Genomic DNA, 14,902 nt, shown 5'->3' on the forward strand with positions numbered 1-14,902 from the left:
TTTTGAAAATAAATGGCCCCCAAATAAAGCAAATTTCTACTGCTGATGATTAATATAAGGAAATGCTTTAAGAGTCATAAAGCAGTGTTGGTTCTTAGCCAGAAGATATTAATTTTGGATAAGTTAGAGACTAATGTGTTGAATTCAGCTTTGACTCAGATCTATGACATAAAACATTTTATGAGGGAAATTACATGCTAAAATATTATTTGTGCTTTCAGGATAACTCATAATCCCTTGGGTCAGGCTTCTTCAAATCTGCTTCTCTTCATCTAAATTATATTAATGGGAGAACAGACACATCAAGAATTTCCATAAAAACAAACAAAGGTATTCCTTTGGTTCACCAAATGTAGGATATTCAGTGTGTTTGTTGACCACCCCCCTCAAAATGCATTCTTAGGCAATAGCTTAAAAACTCCTGACTGCAGAAGTACTAGGAAAGAAAGAAGCATTTATCTAAACATATGGAAACCTAGAGTTTAAAACAAAGCAGTAGAAAAAAATAAGTAAATAGTACCAAATAGCCTTCCAAGCATTCCAATCTTCTATAAGAATGGAATCATAGGTAAAAGATAAGCAGGTGATTAAAGCCTGTGCCATACCTCCTTGAGAACAATAAACACATGTTCTTACCCTCCTGCGTACAGCTACATGTAGCCAGGTCAGTCCCCAAATAACAAACAATATCAAATAAATCCACAAAGATCTTATGATGTCAATTATACACATAGAGATAAAGATACCCACTTTCAGGTAAAGCACAGGAAGGAGCACAATGGAACATCTCACTTATTCTCTGCTTTCAAACTGCCTGGAAAACCTAGAAATCTTTGAAATCTAGCACTGCCCTGAATTCAAAATCAGTCCAGTTAAACAGTGTTTATGTACTCCCTTAGATATTCAAATCCACTGTTTGAAAAAACTTGGAAGTCATAAATTCACAACCTCTCTACCACCATCACTCCACCACCTCCCCAAACTGGAAAACTAGCAGGACCAGTAAATAGCTTTCTAGATAATGCAAAGTGGTTAAACACTGCTAGGATTTAAGTGGTCAAAATTCTATATATTATGCAGTTGCTACCAAGCCTTCAAATATTCAAGACGACTGCTTTCAAAAATGATGAAGCGCCATAGAAAAATTATGTTGAGGAAGGGGAAGAGAAGGATCCTCCTGAATTTGTGCTTCAATTTTGGGGTGGGGGAGATTGGGAGACCAAAGTATTCAAATAAATATAACAACAATTCTGAAAACAGGAAAGCACCAGTGGCCCTGCTGGGCTCGTGCAAGTTATTTAAGTTAATAAAGGGTTAATGAATGGTTATCATGGGATGGCAAATAATTATAACTCTTCATGAAAGTGAAAGAAAGCTTCAAGGCTAAAACGCTCCTCTTCTGTAAAAATTGACCTGAATTTCTCTAGGTTGAACTGAAATAAACACAGCAAAGGTTCTAAGAACAGCCCATTGGAGACAGGAACCAGGACCCTTTGGACCTACACCCATTTTTTCACTTTAAAACGGGATTTGCTTGTTCTCTTGCCACAGCCAAAATGGAAAACCACTGACTTTTTTTTCCTTGATTGTGCTCTACACTATGGAGGCCACTGCCCATTTAACATGACTATTGTTTGAAGCCTGTGAAAAATGAAATTGGCATCTAAGTGGTTCAACCCTGTATAAACAAAATTACCTCTCCTTCCCCTGGCGTGGGCATGCACCTTTGTTAATAAAGATTTTAAGCATACTGAGAGTGATCAGGGACCTTTGTGTGGTCTGTCCTAAGAACCACTGGATTCCATTTGGCCTCCTACCCTACTGTATGGCAGGGGTCTATGATCACCTATATAGGCCAAAATCCATCTCTTCTCCAAAAAAGTTGATTCAAAAATATTTCACTACCCCTATTTTCTTTTAACATCTGGTATATCTTCACCTCACTGTAGTAACAAATAATTCAAGTTACAGATTATTCATAATTCAAGGCTATGACATCAGGGAGAGCTGATCTACTTATAAACATAACCTGACTACATAGAGAACACTGTTCATAAGCATTGTGCTAGTGTTGTTTTTTACTTCCTGAGTATGCTGGCACAACGTTCATGCTTATGTGGCTAGAACCTGTCAGAGATCAGTCTCATAGTTGCGAAATAATTTCCTTATATTCTGAAACATATTCTAGAGAACAAAAAAAGTGAGTTACTAAAATAAAATTTTACAGGGATCACTGAAGAAGAATTTGGGGGTTCTAAACTTGTATCTTAATAAAATTAAAGACAAATTATCAACAAAAAACTGAGAATTTTGCTCTTTTGTCTTCAAAGAGCAATTGTTCAACATAAAATAAAAATATGCTGTTCTATTGTAATTCAGGAAACTATTTTAGAGTTTTGTTTCTAAATAATACTATAAAACCTTTAAAGATTTTGCTTATATAGTTTGTGTCTTAAGAGTTGTAGCATTCTCGAATAGGGTATGTTAAGAACCATAAGGAGGGGCTTCCCTGGTGGCGCAGTGGTTAAGAATCCACCTGCTAATGCAGGGGACACGGGTTCGAGTCCTGGTCTGGGAAGATCCCACATGCTGTGGAGCAACTAAACCTGTGCGCCACAACTACTGAGCCTGCGCCCTAGAGCCCGCGAGCCACAACTACTGAGCCCGTGTGCCACAACTACTGAAGCCCGCGTGCCTAGAGCCCATGCTCTGCAATGAGAAGCCCGCACACCGCAGCGAAGAGTAGCCCCCACTCACCACAACTGGAGAAAGCCCACACGCAGCAACGAAGACCCGACGCAGCCAAAAAAAAAAAAATTAAAAAAAAAGAACCATAAGGAATACACCCACTAGACTAATCTAAAGCTAATTTAATAAATAACATCATTCAAAAATTAGTACACAATTCCCCTGTAATTATTATAATTCCCAGTATCTACCTTATGTGGGTTACATCTGCAACATCCAAGTAAAATTTCTTCATTAATTTATGGAGGAAAAAAGTGGCTTAAAGCCATTTAATTCTATAATAATTAGGGTGGTTTATTTTTTCAATTATATAATCTTTGCAGCTATTCAATTTTCCCAGCTTTATGTTTGAGATACTGAAGTTTAGAAGAAAAAAAAAGAACACCGAACATAGAAGGCACTCAGGCAAAGGGTGATAAAACCAATGTTAATCTAACTGACTTACGTTGAATGTCTATTGATGAATGAAAGTACTTTGTCTACACAGCAGACTCCTACTTGTGTTATTTCCCAGTCTCTTGTCCAGGCTTCATGACATTCATGATATTAAAGAACCTGCTGAGGCATAATTAACTGGACAAAAGGGAAACTTTACCAAGACAGAGGCAATTCACAAGCCATTAACAGTTAAAAATTGTCAACTGGCAGACCTTCATTTCCCAATGCCTGAATTACAGCAACAGTCTCGTGATGGATCCCCTTTCTTGCTAGGATCTCCCCCACTTCAAACTACCTTTGTGGCACCCATTGACCACTGTCTAATGCTCATTCTGACCTCTGTATCTTTAAGTCGTTTCCCTGTCTAGAATGCTTGATCTATCTATGAAAAAGGCCAACCCAGCCGAATCCTACTTTGTCCACGAAGCCCTCCTATATAACCCCAGCCCACATTAGTCGTTGTCCAAACTCCTACAGACCTCATTGTCTCCATCACTCACTTGGCCATTAAGTCATATGTGACCTCATTACTTGTTTCCTGAATCTTGTCTCCTCAATATGACTGCAAGCTTTTTTAAATGCAGGAAGCATGGCTTATGTCTATTTTATAGATCACTCACCCGCACCCAAAAAGGAGCCTACCACAGTGTTCTGCCCACAACAGTTATATCACTTGTTGAACTGAAATATCAGAATTAACCATAATATGAAGAGCAGTACTAGCTTAGAATAAGAGATAGGTTTTGAGGTAAAACACACTGTCTTAAGATAATGCTGGCAAATAAATCCTGAAGCTTGAACAAATATTCATTTTTAAATGTCTATAAGCAAAGGGATAATCATGGTGGAATTTCTATTTTCTCCTTTAGAAGTGCAGAGGCATCTCTAAATGGAAGAAGTTAGAAACTGCTCCAAAATTCAAATGAATGCATTACAATTCAGTGCTATTACTTAAAAATGTCTGCACCTCTGCTAATGATAAAGAACCTCATACTGGTTGTGTAGACAACAGGGCAAATAAACAACTTTCAAGACCCATGACTTTACCATACCTATTATTTCACAGATGCCACTACCACATTTAGATGTGAGCTCTCCATTAGAAACAAATGTGTACACTGTAAGAAGCAATTTCAAAAAGTGCTTAACCAGTTTATACACACACATATGGACTGAAAGGCCTTACTTATAATATCCCATGAGGCAAGATGTCTTCCAATTTTCCATCTCTCTAGAAAACACATTTTTTCAGAAATATCAGGATTAACTGTCAAAACTAATGTTCTCCTTTAATGCTTTGGTCCCTCCTTCCACCTTTAAAAGTGGGTGAACAAGGGCCAAGCTCTGACCTGTCAAAGATGTTTCCTTATATTATTATTAGCAAATTCGTTAGAAAGCCCTAAAGAACAGAGGATGAGATAACGACCTAAAAGGAAAGCTAGAAAATCAAGCTCTGTTCAAATACAGGTAGTTGGTATTAAGTCTACTAACAAAGCAAATGATAAATGCCAGGTCAAATACTAACTGAAATGCTACTAGTTTGAAATGTTTTTTAAAAATTGTTGTTTCTGCCTCTAATGCCTTTAATCTAGTTTATTCATAATTTTCAGTAAGTTTGGAAAAATAATACCTCAAAGCCTAAATTAGGCTCTCTTGTAAGAGGGGGAAGGGTAAGCTGGGACGAAGTGGGAGTAGGCTTCATGCATCTCTAATGTGGGTTGGTAAGATTTTTAAAAGATTCTCAACATTCCTATGAAAACTTACTTGCTTGAGGTAGAGCCACTATTACGTACCTTTAAAAAGTAAGCTAAACATGGTGCTTATAGTTAACAGTACTGTACACTTATAAAATGTGTTAACAGGTTCGATCGCATGTTATGTGTTTTTTACCACAATAAGAATAAACTTGCTAAAATCAGTATACATCTATATGATTGAAGAGAAATTCATTAACCAAAAATAGCTGATACTCCAGTTACCTCTAAGAGTGTAATTTGCAAATTAAATCGACCATAGTGGGTCCTGTTAAGAGACACTGGAGATAAGGTACAGAAGAGCCGAGTATACTCAGTAGGATGCCTTCCTATGACTGCATTCTGCAATCAGACATTACACCTGGGTCTCTCCTTTCATAGTATCTGTTCCATAATCTTTGTGATGGAGAATAACTATGAGCAGCAAGCTATGTAAAAGAAACGTCATACATCTAAGGAGAGGCTATTAATACCTAAATACACAGGCCTAAAAATAAGACACATCTGAATACCTGAGGATTTATAACTATGTTCAAGGATAAATCAAGAAAAAAAAGATAATGACCAGAGAGTGGCTACATTTATCCATTTGGACTATACTTAAGCTACTTGTCCCACGGCTCCCAAACTTACCCAGAGGCCTCATTCTGAGGACACGATGTGAATGGTTTTCAACGTGGTCTCTAGGAAGCACTCGGGGGACCCGTACGCAAGTCCTCTAATGTTATTAAACTTCATGCTGTGCATCTGTTGCTGATAGGAATCATTTCTTTTTAACCAGAGTGCCACGACTCTTGGTCCTAAAGGAGGGACACCTAGGTTTGTATCATGTAAAATACGCCTCTTGCAGCAGTCCCGCTCCAGACTCCACACTTGGTCTCTTTATCTGCCCTGAATCCAGGCATCACCTCACTTGACAACAATCTCATTTTTCTCCTTCCCTGATCCCCACGTGCCCCCTACTCCTGCCTCCAGCCCTGTGTGACTCTCTGTCTCCACAGAGCCATGCTTTCTGTGTGGAAGGGTGGATTTCTGCAAAACAACTTGCCAAACAGGGCAATGGTTAGAGGACTTCGTAGAGTAAAATACACCGCAAACCACCTATCACCTCATTAGTGTCAGAGAAATAGAAGCAGTATCATTCCCATTTGTTCTTGTGGGGTTTTTTTAAATTGACAAGGGTGTGGGGTAGATGGATCCAGGAAATGAACAAACATTTTCAACCACTGACTGCCTAGCCCCCTACTTCTACCATCAAAGAGCTATTCCACAAAATCAAGTACCTGGCCAACCTACTGGCAAGTTTTTTGTTTCTAATGCAAACAAAGCATGGGAGTTTCTGTTTGCCTTAATCATGGGGAACTTCATGAAATGCATCGGAAGGAATACTCTAACATAGAAAAAAGGCCAGAAGACTTCATGAGATTCTTCTTTAGTGAATAAATCACCAACACTGTCTTCCACGTACCACCTTAAAAAAAAAAGTGAAAAGAGCACCCAGCATCTAAACACTTACCTCACTGTTGTTCAAAATCAGGATACAGAGGGTATTTGTCTTACTACAATGAGGTTTGTACTGAGGTCCAAGTTGTACCAGAGATGTAACTTATTTGCACCCAAACCACCTATACCTAACCATGTGGTCTTTAGGCTACATAAGCAATACTACTGTCACAGAGAAGAAGCACACCAACGTGACTAGCACATGAGCATTTCTTTGAGGCAGACACAGTGCTGTGGCCGTTAGGCTGACAGCACCAAAACCGATTTTTCATAGATCCCATACTATGAGAATGACTCAGAGATCCACCAGTGCCTGAAGCAAAGCAGAGAATCTGGTGTCACCACCTTGCAGCAATCCAAGATCTCACTATAAGATATGTTACTAGAATTGTGTGTCATATGCTTACAGAAAGCATATGGAATGGCAAGGCGAGCTACATAGGCAGTTAAGTCAATCTCACTCCTTTCCATTACTAGAGAGCTGGTCAGCATCTTCTGGCAGGATATTGCATAATACAGTCAACTGTGCTCTCCCAGCATTGCATGTGGCTTTGGGTCACAGTGTGGATTATCTGTAAAATGAAACAGGGGAAAGGCAAGAATCATCAAGACTATCACAGACCTTATTTTAAAAACTAATATTAGCAGGCCTGGACTCAAGCAGAACTTTTCACATTTGCCTATCCACTGAAGATTGCAAAGATCACAAAGCAATATGGCTAATCCTGTCCACTGATAACATCTCTCTTTCATTGCTTAGCAAAGCTGCAAAACAGATCCAGCTTGATTCTTTATTTTCTAAGCTTGAGGACATAGGACCTAGAATCTAGTACCAAACAGTACTCGCAGTCCTTCACAAATTTCCTTTAATCCAAGGCCTGAAACTATTGGTTGGCCAAAAAGTTCGTTCGGGTTTTTCTGTAAGATCATACGGAAAACCCTTGAACGAACTTTTTGGCCAACCCAATACAAGTTTCTGAGATGGTCCTCCACGAGGCTCTATTTTGTTGACAACTGTGCTGTGATAAACACATAAGGAAATATAAGAGTCACTGAGTGCTTTCAAATTGATAAGCCTGAAGACTGAGAAAATGTATAAACCTACATTAGGGAAACCCAACATTCTGTCAGGTATTTTTACTAGCAAGACAAAGCTTAAAACTATCACTGATCTCTACCCATTTCGGCAGTTCAAAGTCACAACTGGGGAGACAGGGAGGCTGGAGCGATCCCAAGATCATCACAATAGCTCTTTGCTGCTCTGTGGTTCTGTTAATGAAAAAAGAAATAACATTTGCTAACTGCCAACACTTGAAATATACATATTAAGAAATCTGATTTCAGGTGACCAACTATTTGTTTCATCCCATCCCCTCCCCCACCATGTTTTTAACTGACACCACCATCCTCCTGGTTTCTCAGACTTACAAACTCTGAATTATGTTCAAAGCCTCACTTGCCCCAGCAATGGGAATTTCGTAGATTTTTTTTTTCTGCAATGCCTCTTTACTCACATGCAATCACCTGATTTCAGATCCTCATCCAAGAGCTCTCTCAGCTATCTTTATACGTGATCCAAATTCGATCAAACCAACATGTCTTCTCCTCCTTTCTCTCAAATTAGATAACAGTTGGGAATAGGTGAAAGGTGGGCGGGGTAGGTTCTTACACTTGGGATCAAATTTCATCGCCATTCCAACAGAGCTGTTGAACAAACTTTTCCTGAGCACAAGAATAGCTAGGCACAGAGCCAAGAAAAGAAGAGGCAATGATGGAAACCAAAAAACAGGTGAGCTGCAATCTTTCCACTCCTACACAAAACTTGGTCCTAGAGTGCGAGTCTCTGCATACACTGACAACTTCTTCCACTTCTTGATTTTTCAACATTCCTTTATTCACAAACTCTGTCCCTGGGGCGCATTCCCTACTTTTGCAACGCCAGTTTTCCTCCTGCCCTCATCAGCTTAAGCCTCGCTGGGCTCCCCTACCTTGAGACTCTTCTCCTTCCAATTCATCCCACATTCTAGAGGACTCGTCTGCAAATTCTGTTCCCTTCCTAACATGGGAAACTATAATCAGATCCAATATTTCTTATCCAGCATTCCCAGAGGGTTCCCAAGACAAAAGGCTACTTTCCGTTTCCTTGAAGTTTTATGATCTTAGAGACCAGAGCAAGGGGATTGGTATGGCGAATGCTGAGTGTGCAAGCTGCTGACTGAAGACAGCTGCTGGGAATCCCCAAGTGCTGTGGCAAGGGGTGTGGCGGTGACAGCAACTGGTTTGAGAACAACCAAGTAAGACTTCCAGATCTACTGGTCATACCGACTCTTACCAATAGTCTCTGTACTTCTGCCATTTAAAACCTTGGCTGAAAAGTTGTCTTCTCCCAAAAGCCTTCTTCCTGAGCACTCCTTTACCCCACGTCATTACCATGCTTAGGTACAACATTTTTCATGTATCTAATTCACCCGTAATCATGTATACATTGCTCTGTAAGCATTTTAAGCAACTTTGATATCTGTATCATATCTTGAACAAGACTGTGAGTTCTGTGAGGATAGAACTATTTCTTCTATTTCTCTAGTTTCCATCCACGGAACTCAGCATAATGTATATGCTTAAAAAAAAAAACAAAAAACGGGTTTTTTCCCCAGTGACATATAATTTCCACTCAGCTACTCAACACTAACATTTTTAAGGTTGAGCAAGTTTGAAAGTATGATACATTAAAAGCTGCAGAAAATACACCCACACTTGATAGAAAAGATGCCACTTATAGTTGGACCAAACATAAAATACGCCCCGCCCAACCAGCTATATTATTGCCCCATACTTTTTCCTCTGGGCGCTTTTCTTTCTACTACATAAGCTTGTGGCTCATTTTTGCTCTTAGCAACACTAACTACAGAAGCTCAACTCTAAATAAGTTTACTGTTGGGAATCTACTCTTCCCACCTACACAACCACTGGCTTCCCACACTGTTTCCAGTGTCCTGTGAGCGACTGCCCAATTACTGATTGTGGAAAGACAGCTTACACACTGAAGGTCCATTCTTGGCAGCCCCTGGGTTTTACTGCTGGTCCTCACTCACTTAGCTTAATTGATTCAGAACAGTATCAAAAAGAGACATTATTACACAAGTTTGGGGAAAAAAAGACTATTTAAGAAAATTTAAATGCAAAAGCCCTGGTCATTGTGCTGCTTTAAAACAGGCAAGCATGTGTGACATGGAGAGAACAGAAAAACGCCTATTGAAATAGGGAACTTTGACTAATCTCATTGCACAAGTTTTAGTGTTTCACACATATACATTCTCAAAAAGATGGTCTGTTAATGGGAAGCACAACTGACTTCAAAATTATAATAAATTGCCATAATAGGGTATAGTGTTTTAACGCAAATACAATTTCAAAAAGTGTACAGTCTTTTAAAGACAACAATGTGAATGTTAGTATGTTTCTGAGAAACACATACTAGAAAAAAGCAACTTATGCATGGGCTAACAGAGCATTTTTCTCTTTCTCAGTAGTGGTCCTTCTTCCCACTGGACTGAGAGATCCCAGCAGAGGTTCCTTCTTGGTTGCTACCCACTAACTGGGACCTGAACACAGCACAAACACAATACATAAGCAAGAAAAATCATGAGCTAGATTATCACTCCCTTTGGCCACATGGGGGAGAAGGTAAAATAAGCAACGAGTTTTCCTTTGTAACTAAATATACCTTGCCCTACGTACACCTTTATGCATGGATATAAAAATAATTTTGTAATTTATATTTCTACATCCTACCATTTCAGTCACTGATGGTTTTTACAGCATAAATGACAACTGGGGGCATGCCTGCTTTTTTTTCCTATCAGTAAGACAGGACACCGGACTGCCTTCCAATGGAAATCAACACTGTTGCAAAACAACCCATATAACACATCCAAAAATGCTCAACAATTTTTCAGACAATTTTTTTAAAAAAAGAAGAACTATATGTTATGACCATTACGCTAGCGTGGATAAGGAAATCTGTACTGGCTTAGTAGCATCATCCGCAAGAAACACATACACCTTCCGGCCATTCTGGTCAGTCTTCATCCAAAAAGGACATACTAGAAATATAATAGTTTGTGTTTAAAATGCTGATTTAATATCACTTTGACCTGAGCTGCATTATCAAATCATCTTTTTTACTAACATGCGATAGGATTGTTACTGTTCTGGTGAAACAAAGTGCCTACCTCTCACCTCCCTAGAGCAACCCAATTCCTCCCAAGCACACAGAGAAACAGTAATTTGACTACTGCGACAAGAAAAAGGTAATTGTTCAAACACCTGATCAGAGTCTCTCAAAATCTGCATGTCCAGGAGTGGATTTTTAAAAAATACATTTTGTTCACTGCAATGGAAAAGCCACACTTATTGATGTTTAATAGTAAAACATATTTTATGTGCTATGGTCTATACAGAATGTAGTACTGCATTAACTTCAAAGGTGGTAAGAAGATTAAAATTAAAAGTTCATGGGATGTGACATGCAACACAGCATTAAAGATATAAAGACTGAACAATCCCAGTCCCTTAGCAGGATCCTTTTATATTTCTTTGTTAATGAGGGAAATTCTTAAAATGCAATCCAGCAAGCGTAAGTATAAGTAAAAGCTTTCAAAATCTCATCACAACATGTTATTTAAGCGAACTAATCATCAAAGCATTTTTTATGGGAACAGAGGGGGACTTTACTTACTAAAATCAATACAACTCACTTAAACATATACTTGAGCTGCTTTTAATTCCTAAAATGTGCCCCCCACATTTAACAATTTCTGAAAAAAGACCGAAAATCGTACCGCAGGTTTCCAGGTGAGGGTTTCCTCCCTGCCAACCCCACCTCGGACTGAAACCATCCCAAGAACCTCAGACTCTTATGATGATCTTGGCAGCCTTCAATCTCCCTGGTGCTAAGTTAGAAAGACCACGATAAAATATACTAACACGGAAGCAGGAAGTTTTATACTGGAAACTGACAGTGAAAACTGCCCTTCCCTTACAGTTGCTCAACTACTTTATTCAGGTCTTCACCGCTCTCTAACCCAGTGGGTCTCAACTTGTGGTCCTGGGAACTGTAGCGGCAGCATCACCAGGGAGCTTGTTAGAAATGCAAATTCACGGCTCCACCCCAGACCGACTGAATCAGAAACTCTGGGAATGGGGCCCAGCAATTTGTGTTTTAACAAGCACTACAGGAGCTTATGATGTACCCTAAAGTTCGAGAACCACTCCTCCCCAAACTTTAATGTGCATAAGAATCACCTGGGGAGCTTGTTAAACTGCAGATTCAAATTCAGCAGGTCTGAGGTGGGGGTCTGTGAACCTACATTTCAAACAAGTCCCCAGGTGATGTCTTCTGCAGACCACACTGCAAGTGTTTCCCAAACTGGCTGTTTACCAAAAATCACCCAGGGTGCTCATAAAATCCGAGTACCCAGGAACCACCCCAGACCAAATTAATCAGAATCTCAGGAGAAAGGCCTAGTCGAATACAACCACTGGTTCTCCTCCTCAGCTGCATGTTAAAATCACCTGGAGAGCTTTTAATAATCCTGATGCCCAGGCCCCATCCAAGACCAATTAAATCAGAATCTCTGGGGTTGGGACCCTGGCATCCATATTTTTTAATAATTCTTCAGTGATTCGAATGTGCATCCAAGGTTGAGAGCGACGGTTCTGGAGTCTAACTGGCTCGACACCTGGCACAGTGGATCCCTTTATGGTAGCAAATGGTTTCCTATAACGTGGCTGTGTTCCCATCTATTCAATATAAATCTAAGAGCTCTGACTTTGAACAGTAAAATGCACCTAAAGTCATTTTTTTAATCATGTCTTGAATCTTAGTTCTGTGGGCGAATGTGGCTGTGCAACTGAGACCAAGGATTCAGTAATTCATTCCTCACTTTGAACACAAATGTTACCTGCCTTCCAATAAACAGATTTCCACTGTCCTCCCAAGTCCCAGCTACTGCTACCTCTTCGCAATGAGGTAGGTACTCCAAGAAACAGCAGCAACAGTGAAGAATTTGTATCTACACAGCCTTTTCCTATAGTGACATCCTCCCCGCCAAACCTGAAACAGATAGATCACTGGAAATCTCTAATAACCTTCCAGAGTGGAAGGGTCACTGATGAAGCTAGAACTTCTAAGCCTATAAAAGGCAGATTTCACCAGTGACAGACATTTTGACAGAAAGGTCCTGGGAAGGGATGAAAACGGTGTGCTTTCCCACAGGAGAATGTGCCACTGTCGAAAGCACGTCTTCTGGTGGACAGAGAGACAGGACCTGAAACAGCACTGCTCATGACACCACGATCCTAATAACTCTGACGAAAAAAAGAAAAGCAATGTGCCCATTTCTGTCTTATGGCCCCCAGCACCAAGCCACACTAATAAGTACACAATGCTATTAAATATGTAAAACAGAAAGGAAATGGGTTCTGGTTACTAAGGCACTGTCAAGTGATTATAGTTATTTCACTCCCATAATCAAACACTGCTTTTAAGAAACTTTCCTGAATTTTTCCACCGTCCACCTCAAAAATGACTTTAAGATAAATGAAAATAAGATGCAGTCCTCTTTCCACTTAAGTGAACTTTCCTTCTCCCCTTGGTCATGTTCAGCGGCTCTTCTAAATTCGTTGTTTGGTAGAATACATGACACAGCCAAGGCCTGCTAAATAATAGTTATTATTCTTCCACCATCATTTCAACATATCCACAGTGGTCAAAAGGGTGTCTTATTTTTTTCTGTTTAATTCCATGAAAAAGAAATCCAGTGGGTGGACTATTAGAGGAGAATCAATACCTAAATACGTGTGCAAAGTAGCCACTGTTAAATGACATTTTCAAAAGCATTTTCTGTATGAGCTGGTCAAGCTCACTTTCCTTTTAAAATTCTTGTTACAGTCATTCAGTTAACCCAAACTCACTTTAAAATGTGTGAAAATAGCACCTCCTGAAAGTGTGTTCGCATATGCTTTGGAGCAATGGAGCGTGAATAGTAAAACAGCCTTTGCCAAACTCATATAACTAAACAGGAGTGAATTTTTTGCAGTCCCATGACTTTGCTGAGCCAACCTATGTATCATCCCCGGACTGGCTTTAATACATCATAGACATCCAAGAGAAGACAGAAAAGTCACAAATAAGTGACTCAACCTAATAAATATTTCATAGATTTTTTTTTAACATGGCAGTCTTTTTCAAAACGAATTCTACTTCTTAACCAAAAACTAAATTGGCTAAGTACAGGTGTGGGTTTAGGATTTAAGCTTTTAGAATTAAAACTATGAAACTTATCAAGATATTTAATTTATTTGACAAAGTATCAGTCTCTATGCTCTTTCATGCATTTCTTATGAACCAATGCCCAAAGAGGAACCAAGTCTGAAAGAAAACGCACAGACCACAGAAGAGTGGCAAAAATACAAAATTAAATACATTTCAAGCATCAAAGCCAAAGAAAACAAACGAAGCAAATTTATAATTTTCAGGACACTTTGTTGTAATTTCCACTTTACATATTAATTGAATATTTTTAGTGTAGGCAGAAGTGTTTATACGTATCCAGTCACAGTCTAATCCCCTAATCTCACAAAATGAAAAGAAGCAGTTTAAAAAGAACATCAATTCAGGTATTTATGATATGGGGACAAGGGGCACTTGTCTTAGCTAGAAAAAGGGTTGATGCTTTTCAGTATAAGTTTCACTGAAATTTTTCTCTATTATTTTTCCTGTTGATGCTAAGTACTCATAATAAAAACAATCACCCTCTTTGTCATTCTGCCCTTCCTTGGGCTTTACATTCTGTCTAGCGTTTAACTCAAAAAGTCAGTTTACACTCAGTTTACACATTAAAAAAACAACATATGCCCCATCTCCCACACATCCAAGCGGACAGGGACCAGAATTAACCTGGCTTTTAGCTGTAACAGTGTTATTTTAAATAATCTCAACCACACACTTGAAGGATAAAATAACTAAAAGGACAAAACCGAAGGAAACCGTAAAAATTCCTCCACACTTACTGTTCAACTATTTCTCGAACTGTCGAGCCTAACATGGGTTTCTTAAAAGTGAAATCGACACAAAAGCGAAGGTACGCTTAACGTACAAACTGACAGTGGCTCTATGGGGACAGCTCTCTTTGAATGAGCTATTACCCAGACGGTGAAATGAAAAAAAAAAAAAAAAAAGTCTCACTCTTTAAATGTGAGAGAGCCGGCGGTGCGCTTCACGAGAAACACATTTTAATGGGTATGTTCGGATAAAAATAGGTACTAAGGGAAAATGTGCTTTGAAGGAAACCTCCTCCCTCCCCAGGACACAAGGAAACCCGAAAGAAAAAGATGGGTAAACTTCATTGGCTCCGGAGCTAAGTTCCATCACTAGCAGAACAGAAGTTGGATAGGTG

At 39.3% G+C, this 14,902-nt stretch overlaps 1 protein-coding gene across 1 annotated transcript in view; it reads right to left on the minus strand.

Annotated features, from left to right (window-relative positions):
- AMMECR1 (AMMECR nuclear protein 1) overlaps positions 1-14,902 on the minus strand; it is a 121,857-nt gene that overhangs the window by 105,939 nt on the left and 1,016 nt on the right.

The sequence above is a fragment of the Balaenoptera borealis genome, assembly GCF_965194805.1.
Source record: "Balaenoptera borealis genome assembly, chromosome: X".
NCBI classification, from domain to species: Eukaryota; Metazoa; Chordata; class Mammalia; order Artiodactyla; family Balaenopteridae; genus Balaenoptera; species Balaenoptera borealis.